The 12,763-nt window shown below is 30.9% G+C and overlaps 1 long non-coding RNA gene across 2 annotated transcripts in view; it reads left to right on the forward strand.

The window, feature by feature from the left end:
* LOC107442669 (uncharacterized) overlaps positions 1–12,763 on the forward strand; it is a 36,390-nt gene that overhangs the window by 9,602 nt on the left and 14,025 nt on the right. For both annotated transcript variants that reach the window (XR_015432508.1, XR_015432507.1), the window contains 3 exons: positions 6,125–6,177; positions 7,123–7,227; positions 12,556–12,603. This is a non-coding gene — a long non-coding RNA (uncharacterized LOC107442669). The remainder of the gene's footprint in view (positions 1–6,124; positions 6,178–7,122; positions 7,228–12,555; positions 12,604–12,763) is intronic.

The raw sequence follows: 12,763 nt of genomic DNA on the forward strand, positions 1-12,763 counted from the left end.
ATAATTAAAAAGTGTCTTCAGCTGGAATAGAACACACGATCTCACAGTTTTGTGTTAGATTTCATAATTATCAGCTCCAAATATATACACCTGCCTTGAGGATATTTTAATTTTTTTTCTTTAAATTTAATAAATTAAGTCATTTAGATACTTGACATTCTTGAAAAATGCTTTTCAAATTACCATTTTTAACATTTATAACAAGTATCTTCAGTTCATTTAGAAGTAAACCATAATTCGGCTTATCTTATTCGTTTTCAGCTTAAGTAGTATATGCACCAAAAATAGATTCAAAACTAGACTAGATATAACACGAGGACTGCAAATTTAACTTTCGGATATAAAACCTTATTTAAGATTGAAAATGATAAAACGATGAGAAATCTACATTCCACGAATTAAATATTTTAAAAATAGTCTGTTTTTAGGTTATAATATTCGTAATTACCTTAATAAACTTTAATCGTAATGTCAGGGCTCCGCCGATGGAAGACATTTAATATATTAATGGAACAAACTGAAGCTTTATATCAATTAGAAATTAGTGTTAGAATTACAATTATAGAATAATTATTATAAGATTATTATAGAATTAATAATTATTATAGAGTGTAAGGTTTTAAAAGACAAATATTTGTTAATGTTTAATATTTAATCTAAGAGAAAAAACATAACCCATATTGATATCTAACGAATAGCCCCTAATAAATTTCGTGACAAAAAAATTGAAGCCTGATTGATTTCCGGATTTTAGAAACACCTTCTAGTTTTACTATTCAATCAAATTGTTTTCGATGTCTTTCATCCCACCTGTCTCACTAGTGATTCAGCATATTTTGATAGCATTTTTGTTTCGTTCTTACTTAATGTTATATTTTTGTGCGACAATTATTTTTTTTACTACTTTTTTGCGCATTAATTGTTAAAGTATTAATCGTTTTTTGAATTGACAATTTCAATCATCTTTTAGGTATTTAAAATTGCAGCATATCACATGAAAGTGTTAAGTATATAACATTTTTCCTATAAAGTAAAATAAAAAAGAATTCTGATCCTTAGGAACAGATATTAAATAGTTTCATGATCGAATGATGGAGCATAATTACCTTTTAAAGAAATCAAAATTTTTTTTACCTTTTAAACTAAAAATTTGCTTATTTTTAAATAATTTATTAATACTCAAATTATTTTAACGATGATATGATAACGAAGTTTTTTATTTGATTCAGTCATTTATTTATATTTCTTCATTTTTTTATTTATTTTTATTTCATTAAATTGAATACACACGTTTGAAATAAAAACAAAGCTGTCAAAATTTCATACATAGTTTCGATTTATAATTTTAAGAAATTCTTTCGACTTTGATTAGGAAATTTAAAAGCCTTATTAATAAAAAAATTGAGAAGCCTTATTAACTTTAAACACATAATAACAACAAAAAGGAGTTAAAAATAGAAACAAATATGATCAATAAACACCAAAGTCATAAGCTAACTAAATAAATTAATTTCGTGTACGAAATATAATATTACAAATTAAACATATTTCATATTTAGGGGAAACATGGAAAATTTGGTTATACAGGAGTTATAAAAATTTTTTTTCTCATGTTTAAACATTTTTTTAGCTGATGATCATTTGATTTCATTGCTCTATTAAGCAAAATCATATGTTGTTTCTGTCTGTTAGCAGTAAGTTAAATTAAAGTAAAATTACATTTGTTGTATCCATTTTATCCAGAACAGATCAAATCAAGAGTTTTGCCAAACAGGCCAGTCAAAGAGGGAATTGAATAGTGGCCCGTCATTTAAATAAGTAAACAAAAAAAATCTCAATGTATATATAAAAAACTGTGCAAACCTTTCACGTTTTCCCTAAATTCAAATAGATTTACCAAAATTGATTTAATAGATATATTTGCTTACCTCCAACGTGAAAGATTTATGTCTTCTTAATATCCTACGAAAATTTGATGTAGAAATTCCTATTTCATTCCTTACGATTGATTTGAAAAATAGCAAAATTAAATCAACTACAATAATTAAATAAATTAAACAATCAGGCTAGTTGAAACATTTAGGATGATTAAAGGAAAAAAAAAGCTTGTATAATAAATCAGAAAAAAATATCTAAATTTCGTAATCTCAAGACAGATTCTAACAAGACCCTTCCCCTATTTACAGCCCTAGAAATGTTTTCTTCTTAGAAATTTATGACCAGAAATCAAACAAAAGGGTGTTTCTGTGGATATCTGATATTTCCGAAGTTAGGAAAAAAGAGCCCCTAGGCAATATCAAGAAGCTAAAAACATTTTCTCACAGTGTAAAGTGAGGAGGCTACTTGACAACTCTGTGGGTGGTAGTTACGAAAGTGGGGATATTTTCATCAGTGGAAAAAGCGTTTTATTGCTCTTTTGGTTAGAAAAGTGAAGAATAACAATTATTTTATATTTGTAAACACTTTGATTAGATTTTGAAAAGCATCCGTCTACGTAAAAAAGAAAAAATAATCTGAATAAATCTCTGAATAAAACTTTAAGAAGAGAAGAAAAAAGTGGGATCTTGAGTGGGACCTTATAAATAATAAATGAGTTACAATTAAAAAAGAAAAAAAAAATGCAATGTGACTTTAGACTTTTCGGGGGCCCCATCAGAACTCGAGGCACTGGGCCCATCGTTAAAAACGGCTCTGATTTGATGTCACCCTCTCGTGCCATTACGAATGAGTCCTAGAACATGAAGAATCGAACTTAAGATTAAAATTTATTCCAGTGGGTTCATTTATTTTTTTGCGCTCTGTACATTCATTTGAAGTATATGTCAATATTGCTGATAATAGCAAAATAATTTTTCATTTTTATACAGAAAGGTAATTTAGCTGGTGGTTATCCATATACATATGCTTTGATAATTTTAAGGATTATGATTGAAAGAGGAAAATAAGGTGAAATTATGTTCACTTTCAATATTAATATAATTAATAAAATAAATAAAAACGTCTTTCCTTTTCTTCTCTTTTGTTAATTTCATAATAATTGCATAGTAATAGCTTCGAAATAATAACTCAATGATAATGTGATGATAGTATCTCAATCTCGTCATATCTCAAGAACGTTTTGCGTTTTGATTGAATCGAAAAAATTTTTATACAATTGCAAAAATTCGTTTTTCCGAAGGTAATGCCATGCAAAAAATATAGTTTTAAATAGTTATAAAATATTTAATATTTTTTATATTTTTATTTATAATATGCGTTGGAAAAATTTTGAATCCCGATTTTTGAAATCCCCGTGTAGTAAATGGATACTGATGATGCACGTTAAATATGTCGAGTCGCAAAGTCTTCCAGGTTCCCATAACAAATCAATACCTATGGGGGTACTTATCCAGGAGTTTCCTTGTCTTCTGGATTGGTTCAAAATTACAAGGCTACGGAGTTGAACATTAGTAGTCGTAAACCCGAAAATTGGGTCGGTTATTCAACAACGGATAAAATAAAACAGTAAGATATACAAATTTTTATGGAAGGTAATTTTAAATTGTAAAATACAAAATTTGAATGAAATCGGTTGAATAATTCGAGATAAATAAAATTTTAAGCAAACTGACTTTTTTAAAATTTGATAACTCATAAACTAATTGATCGATTGCACTGAAGGTTTGTATTTTGAAATTAAAAGGATGTAAAAATATGTAGAACATACAATTCAATATATTTTACTACTATTTAATAAACTAATAAAAAATAACAAATAATGATTTAAGATTAATTTTGCTTAAAAATTTGTGTGTAAAATGTTTTTCGTTATTTTATGCAAAAATTTTTCAATACACTCAAAAAGTTCTCGAGATAATAGGCTATAATCGAAGAGTGAAGTTAAAGTTAAAGGACCCATATTTTCCAACTCTCTCTCTCTGCCGTAACTTACTTCAGACCATATCTTGCAGATTGCGGCTGTTTCCTCATTTTGAAAATTAAACTATAGACAAACTTGGAAGTTTATCCAGAACAGAATGCGCTTTTCTGGTCATTTTCGTAACTTAAAATATGGTATTGACTCTTTGTACGTGAAAATATGATTAAATCAAAAGTTAATCAAGGTGTTCCCTTTTTCCATTTCACTGTACATAAAATAAGTCAATGAGAATCTGCTGATTAATATATATTTAAAGATATTGAATACGAACAGTTTAATTGTTCTTCTGTATCAATCAACAATCTTTTTACTACTAAGACAATGATAAAAATAAAAAAAAATTAAAATTTTTTTTTTACTTTTTTTCTTTTTTTCCGACTGCATATTTATTGCGTTGATTAAAATATAAACCTTGAACCCGAATAAGTAAATGATTTTCCTCATTTAAAAGTATAAAAAAAATTGGAATTTTTTTTTTCTTATACTTTCATTTTACTTGAAAATTTCAAAAAACAATTATTTGATCCCATAAACCATTGATAAACACATAACATCAAAAAAGAATTTGTAAAGAAGGGGACCTGCGTCTCTTTCTGTCCCCAGGCTTTTGTTCCAAGAAAATGAAGATGTGTCTGTGGGAAAGGATTTCTAAGGCACTTCGAAAAGTCGCCAATTTCAACCATGTCTAATCGCATCCGGTCTCTAGTTTAACAATGTATGGGCAAAGTTACAAGTAGTGCAGTGAAACAACAATTACATAGAATTTACAATATATTTTACTAATTTTTGTTACTAATTCTTAAAAATAAAAAATTAACTACAAAAATTCTTATTAGGTATTTTTTGACATTATTTAGAAAAAAATGTGACCAGACTATTTTCCCGACGAGACTCTAAATTTTTCCCGATGGGGGGGGGGGCTGGCCATGTCCGACGGGGGTGCAATTGCCCCCCTTCTGACCCCCTACTGGCGCCGCCCTTGAAATGTTAAAATTTAGTGTATATTACTTACGGCTACATATTTTTATTTTACTATCCTCCTGTGCCCTCAATCTAGTGGACACAAAACAAATTGAGCGTAAGCAGAAAAGTGCTCCATTCGGTCGCCAACCAATTTGATCTTTGTCTTTCTGCGTGAAACATAGTGTTTTTCCTATAATTATTAATTAGATTAATAATAGAAAATTCAATTAGTTTAATGTAGCAACTAAAAATGTTATGAACTACTTTATTCTATCAACTTCTAAAAAATATTTATTTTTCATATTCAACTCTTATGTTTGTTTAAACTAATAGTTTAAAACACATCAACTAATTAGTATTCCATATTTTAGCAATAACTAGTAGGATTATCACCTAATTAGTTTAGTAAACATGCTATGTTTGATTAAACATATCAAAATATGAAGATCTCAGTAGTAAAACTTGGTGACTTGGTCACAAATGGTGAAAAAACAACCCTAATAAATTACTCGCTTGGCATTGAACGCTAAGGCGTTAGGAATTAGATGTGAAAAAGTTGAACCAGCAGCTTAGATTAACATTAAAGAGGAATTAACATTTTTTTTGTTAAGAATCAATAATTGAAATAAGGAAAGGAAAAATAACCCTTAAATAGCTTCGACAGATAATTTTTCTTTTGTTTATGGTTCGCATTACTTTGTGTTTCAGATACACTGCTCTTATAATATATTGATTTTTTTTTTCTAAGCAAAGTAGCGTTGAAAATAAAAGTAATTTTACTCTTATGCTATTGTTACTAGATGAATACACATTCCTCTTACAAGTTAAAATAAAATAATCAATAAATTGGTAATGATCAACAATACGAAATAATGTGCAAGTTTGAAAAAATTATGAGGTCACAATTTTTTAACTTAAAAAATTCCAGTTTTCTTATTTATTGTTATTTGTTTCTCTTTCTGATAGCTTAACGCTATTAGATTAAGTGGGACATGTTTTTAGAAGTTCGCCTTATCAAACAATATTCAATATATATATATATATATATATATATATATATATATATATATATATAGCCTCATTCACTCAAATTCTCTTTAATCAAGGAAGTTTAATTAACGAATATTTTAATTTTTTTGTATGTCTTTTTATCCTGGATCATATTGATACTTGGAAATCGGGTAATTTTCAAAAATGTCTTATGTTTTTCCCCCCTCTAATTAGAAAACAATTTAATTTCAGATAAAGATCTAGATGATGAGTTTTCCAGTTGCATAAAGATGGGAGCAAAGGAGGTAAAATTATTTTTCTTAAGTTGTTTGCATACTAAAACAATTTTGAGAAAGATAAGATGAGATAACTTTTTATAATTAGAATCTTAATCTATTGAAGTTTATAACACTAAAACAACCGACATTTTTATCTACGTAAAACAGTGGTTCCCAAATTGTTCCTACGGACCTCCAGGGTACGTATAAAATTACATTCTTTAAAATGATGTAAAAATTTGTATACCTTTACATTCAATTTTCCTTTCAACCATAATTAAATTAAATAATAATTATAAAGAATAATTAAGAGAAATAATTATAATAAATAGTGATTAAAAATAGTTATATTATAAATAGTTATTAAAAATATTTTTGCATGGAGATAAAATTTTTTTATAATTTTGTGCAAAAAAGTTTTGATTCGGTAAAAAATTTTCCGAGATATTAGGAGATACGCAAAAAGTGATATTAACATTACCAATCTTTGGCCTCAAATTAACAAACCTATTTTAAATGGAGAACGAATTAGTACTTTTACTAGAACGAATAGTAATTTTACTTGTAAAACAATTTTCATAATTTTTGGATTCGCTTAAAAATACGTGAAAACTGAAACTAATAACTAGTTGCAACAAATTTCGTCCACTTTCCAGACAAAAATATCGGGACCATATTGTCCGGAAAGTCGTTACCCCCCTATAATTTTGAGAGTAAAAAATTCCAATCAATTCAAAAAATAGGTAATGTCTTTAATCGAAGGTTTTTTTGTATCTAATTTCGTAAATTAATTAGTACTAAAGAATTAGCAGGCCATTGCACCAATCTTAATCAAATCTTTCTCAATTTTAATATTGAATTCCAGAAAGTGAAAATCTCATCACTTACATTTAAGCTATTTAGGGTGATACCTTTTTTCTTTCACTGTACTATTAACTATATATTTAAGGCTTAACAAAAAATTTTTTATAGAAAACTGCGAAACTTATTAAGCTTATCGCAGATTTTGCCGAAAAAGAGTGGTCAGACATACCACAAGTAGCTAAAGATTACTGTGTCATGGACGAAGAAAAGCAGGTATGGTGTAAAAGTTGCATATTTACAACAATTCAAAAATTTTATTATTATAAAAACGCCTACACTGCTTGATAAAATTACAGTTAAAAGAGCAGGTAGTTTAAGTGCATCATCTGCAAAATCAATTTAAACGAAAAGTCTATTTTTTCCACAAAATACTATATTGTATTTAATTAGAGTAATTCAATGATTTTACAGTAATTTCTATAGTAAAAATTACGGTACTTCAGATTTTTTGTTCTGAAGCAAGTTCCGGTCGGTACTAGTTTTATACCACATTTCTGTTTCTCTATTTTATACACCTCTATTAGCAATCATTCCCTTTTATTTAGCATATTATTGCAAAAATGTAACAATTCTAAAAGTGCTCAACTTTATGCCAATTTGAGAAACTACACCGTAAAATTTCGCTGATCAAATTACAGCAAAAAATAGTATATCTCAGGTTGTCACTACTTTTTGCCTTAAAATCTATTTATTCCTGAATGTGTTCATAAAAAAAATCAATTAACCGTAATTTTTACTGTTAGAATTACCGTAAAAATACTACACTGCTGGACAATTGCTAAGGACGTATCCCAAATTGCAATGTAGCATAACATTAAGCGGGACATGAGGCCCAGTAGGATAAAATATAGTTGCCACACTGTTCAGACATTAGAATAAAGAATGTTCATTGTTCTGGAAAGTACAAAAGCTATGAAACATCTGAAAGAAAAAAAATGATCATTTGATGCTGCGTACGGAAAAATGGAACAATGGATCTAAATGTCAGCAGGCAACTTGAAGAAAGGTGTCAGTACGGGATATGTCCACAGTGGAGTGTGATGCAACATTCTACACGTCGTATCACTCTTTGCACAATATTATCTAGCAGCTGTTGAGGCAGTTTATCCCATTCCTCTGTCAGTGCACGTATGAGGGTGTTCTCGTTTGTCGGAGGATAGTTTCGACCAGCAAGTTACCTCCCCAAAGCATCCCAAACATTTTCAAAGGGGTTTAGATCTGGAGAACGTGATGGCCATACGAGGCGTTGAATACCCTCGCTGTCTAGACAATCCTGAACAGCGAGTGTTCGATGACATGTTGCGTTGTCGTCCATAAAAACAAATTTATCACCGACAGCACCACGGAAAAGACGAACATGAGGAAGTAGAACTTCAATGTATCGTTGGCACGTCATAGTCCCACTCGCAATCACATGTAGGCGCTTGTGGCCATTGATCATGATGCCGGCCCACACCATGGCACTGCATGTCGGATATTGGTCCCTTTCCTGGATATTCTCTGGACGATAACCAGTACCACTCTCTCGCCAGATCAATTGGCGTCTACAATCCGATGACAGACTGAACCTACTCTCATCTGAGAATAGTACGCATGCCCAGTCCTGTTCAGTCCAATTGTGATGCTCACGACACTATTGCAAACGGGCAGTACGGTGCCGTCTGGTCAATGGGACACACACAACAGGTTTGCGGGCGTATAGTCCTCCTCCCCTCAAACGTCTGGCAGCAGTTTTTCGGGAGATCTGCTTTCCTGTGGCAGCAAGAAACTGATTTGCCACTTGCTGAGCTGTGATGCGCCTGTTCCTTTTTGCTGATAGGACTATGTACCTGTCTTCTGCAGGCGTTCTACTTCTAACACGACCTCCCTCATGCCGTATACTACACATTCCAGTAGTTTTAAATGATTTCCACAGCCGTGAAACAACGCTGTGAGAGATGTCGAACTCCCTGGCAACATCTGTTATTTTTCGCCCTTCTTCGATCTTTCCAATAATTCGGCCACGCTTAAAATCATTCAAGTGATATCGGGAAGACATGCCGAAAATTTCAAGTTCGTCAACAAAATTTTTCCTGTAAAACTTTGACTTGAAACAACAACTCTCCACACGCGTCAAAACCTTTAAAGCTCTTAACAGCGCTATCACGTGATGAACAGACGTGGAAAAAAAATTTGCATTCGCATACCTCTTCTTACTATATCCCGCAGTTATTCTAATTTTCCACATTTTGCTTCCTTTCATTTTGTGGTTGCTATGGATGATAGTGTTATTCGTCCTTAGCAATTGTCCAGCAGTGTAAATCACTCTAAATAAATATTACTGAAAAAATTACAGTTCAATACTTAACAGTAAAAAGGAATTTTAAGATAAAATAGATTTTATGGATGATGTACCCAAAAGTGCCGGTACCTTATACCGTAATTTGATCCAGATCTTTTTATAAAGTGATGAGTTTTTATAAAATGATGAAAATAATAAATAAATTTTTTCATCTTTCTTTCTTTTCAGTATGCTTTTGCTCCATTTACCACGAGAAAACATTCAGAGAAACTTAATTCCGACTGGTTTCGGCAACTTTTTTTTTAAAAATATTAACATAAAATTTTAAAAACTAGTTTATTTGTTTTATGTGTAAAAGCTTAAAAGACTAGCTGTTGTTGTTGTTGTTGTGTATTGGTCCTCGTTAAACTGTGCTACCGTAAAGTGCTCGACTTCGCGCGCAGGTCGTCGGGCTACCGAAACGGGGGTGCCATCCCCTCCACAGAGGATCAAAATTGTGATGGCATGTCTTCGGATCATCCTCCGGGATGTTTCCCAGACCGTCGCCAATAGCCCATTGTGCAGCTCTAGTGCGACGTAACTTAACAACAACAATAAAAAACTACCAAAAAAATTTATTATTGTTATTATTTTTCTAAATGGCCATTTTTATATGAAAATAAGGCATTTTTGGCATATACGCTAAGCATTGTCAAAAACTTTCTATCTCCTAAAACAAAAAATCCTTTGAGTATTTTATTTAGGAGGCTATCAGCTATGTTTTGAACTATTCTATTAAAATCAAGAGCATTTACTACTAAGTTAGCGATCAATGTATTTAAAAAAGGAAACTTTTAAATGCAGTTGTCTTTGCAAAAAATTATGCATAAAAAAGAAATTTCACTTTTTCTCTTAGTCAGTAGTTCAAATCATGCGTACTATAATAATAAATACTCGAAAAATTTTTTAGACAATTATTTTAAAAACAGCATGAGATATCGTGTTTAAGGTGATGCAAAATGTGCAAAAAACTGATTTTGAGATAAACGCATTTAAAGACTTAAAATCGTTAGTCTATCCACTGTTATCACCTTGCATTAAAATTGATATACTTTGTAAATAATTAGAGTAAAAACAAGTCTTAGAAATCTCTTGCTCACAAGATTTCACTGATGATTAACATAATACTATTCTTCCCCACAAATCACTTTCGAAGAGCACTGATCCAAATAAATTTTGAATTTATCTATACTATAATCCTATCGAAAAATCTCTTTAGTAAATGTGAACTACTGCTTTTTTTCATTTTTGCAGATGCGGAAAAGCTGTCACATTAAAACCTTTTTTTTCATTTCCCCCTGCAGCGGAACAATGGAGCTTTTTTCCCTTCTTCTAGCAGTGGAGCAATTTTTTTTCCTCTCCCAGCAGCGGAGCAATGGAGCTTTTTTTTTCTTCCTCTCCTAGCAACGGAGCAAAGGAGTTTTTTTTCCCTCTCCCAGCAACGGAGTAAAGGAGTTTTTTTTTCCTCTCCCAGCAACGGAGTTTTTTTTTCCTCTCCCAGCAACGGAGCAAAGGAGTTTTTTTTTCCTCTCCCAGCAACGGAGCAAAGGAGTTTTTTTTTTCCTCTCCCAGCAACGGAGCAAAGGAGTTTTTTTTTCCTCTCCCAGCAACGGAGCAAAGGAGTTTTTTTTCCTCTCCCAGCAACGGAGCAAAGGAGTTTTTTTCTTCCTCTCCCAGCAACGGAGCATAGGAGTTTTTTTCTTCCTCTCCCAGCAACGGAGCATAGGAGTTTTTTTTTTCCTCTCCCAGCAACGGAGCAAAGGAGTTTCTTTTCCCCCTCTCCCAGCAGCGGAGCCTTCTCCTCGGCATCTCCTCTCAACCGCTCCATCTTCAGCGAAGTGTCGGCGTCAGAGCTCTTTTTTTTAATTTATATATTTGTTAAGTAACAAGCATTTTATTAATCTTAAAAAAAAATCACGAGATTGAAAAAGAAAAGTCTAATAATTCATGCCTGGCACCTGTTTTTCACGCTGCCGGCTTATCAGAACGTCGCCGATAGGTGGAAATAAGCAGGGGTTTCAGGCACCAGGCTATGGATTGGTGATCGTGTAAAGCTAAGGGTGGTGGCGCTAGTGGTAAAATTGCTCTTTCAAGACTTCCGGGTTACTGCTTCCGATATATTTTTACGCCGCAGATTGAAAAAACGCGCCACCATATTATTGCATCATATCTTTTGCAGTATTTCACATGTACCGAGTTCTTTCTTTCAGCCTTCAAACTTCAGCATTAACATATTAATATTATAATCATTAGAATATTTTCTAATTAGTCTAACTTAAAAAGATATTTTTAAAGATATTTTTGGCGACATTTTATTAAAATGTAGCCAAATAAGGGATAAAATACAAAACATGGCAAACCTTAAGAATTATTCAGAATGAGATATTAACTTTCCAAAAATTTTTTTGGCCTTACGACCTCTGAGAATCAATACATTTCAGAAAGCTCTTATGAATGGTACAATTATGATTAGATATGAGCTTAAATTACAATAACAAAACTGCATAGAATATTTGGCTTGTTCACACATCGCCTCGTAGTCATAACATAAGCGGTGGAATACACCGGAAATTTTCTAAATTTCTTCCGGTTTAAGGACGCTTGTTATTGTTTACATTAGACCACCCATCCATACGTAATTATTATTTATCAAGAAATATTCTTGAAGTGCTAGCATTCAAGTGACGCAAAATCGAAGTTCTCTTCAATAAACATTAGGGAAAATTTAGCAAAATAAATCCTTAAAAATGTTTCGTTTTAGAGAATAAGGGAAATCTAAATAATTATAATTGGTCTGTTAAAAATGTCGAGGGAAAAAAGGTCTTTCTCACGGTTTGTAAAGGGAAAACTATAAAATGTTAATTAATGCATAACTGCAAGCCAATAGATTAAAAGACATAATATGAATATTAAAGTATGAGAAAGAGCGTTTTGTTTGAAATAAAAATAAGGAAGATTCAGACAAGGAAGCAACATGAAAAGATTACTATAAGATTTTTATGTTGTATATATATATATATATATATATATATATATATATATATATATATATATATACATATATATATATATATATATATATATATATATATATATATATATATATATATATATATATATATATATATATATATATATATATATATATATATATATATATATATATATATATATATATATATATATATGCAATTTATCTAATGTATTTTTCTCTTCTTAAGAATGACATGTATGTTGAAACTGTGCAGATCGTAATAGAGGAGTACTCAGTAAGTATTTGTAATTACTAGTGTTCTATGCTTAAATACTACTTTAAGTAGGTACAGGCCCGTCCCTAACCGATTCGAGAGGGGGGGTGTTGAAGTTTATTTTGCCGACTATCATGTACATATATACGTGTATATATATATATATATATACACACAATTT

Source organism: Parasteatoda tepidariorum, chromosome 3, assembly GCF_982258835.1.
Source record: "Parasteatoda tepidariorum strain Cologne lab strain chromosome 3, Ptep-v5.0, whole genome shotgun sequence".
NCBI classification, from domain to species: Eukaryota; Metazoa; Arthropoda; class Arachnida; order Araneae; family Theridiidae; genus Parasteatoda; species Parasteatoda tepidariorum.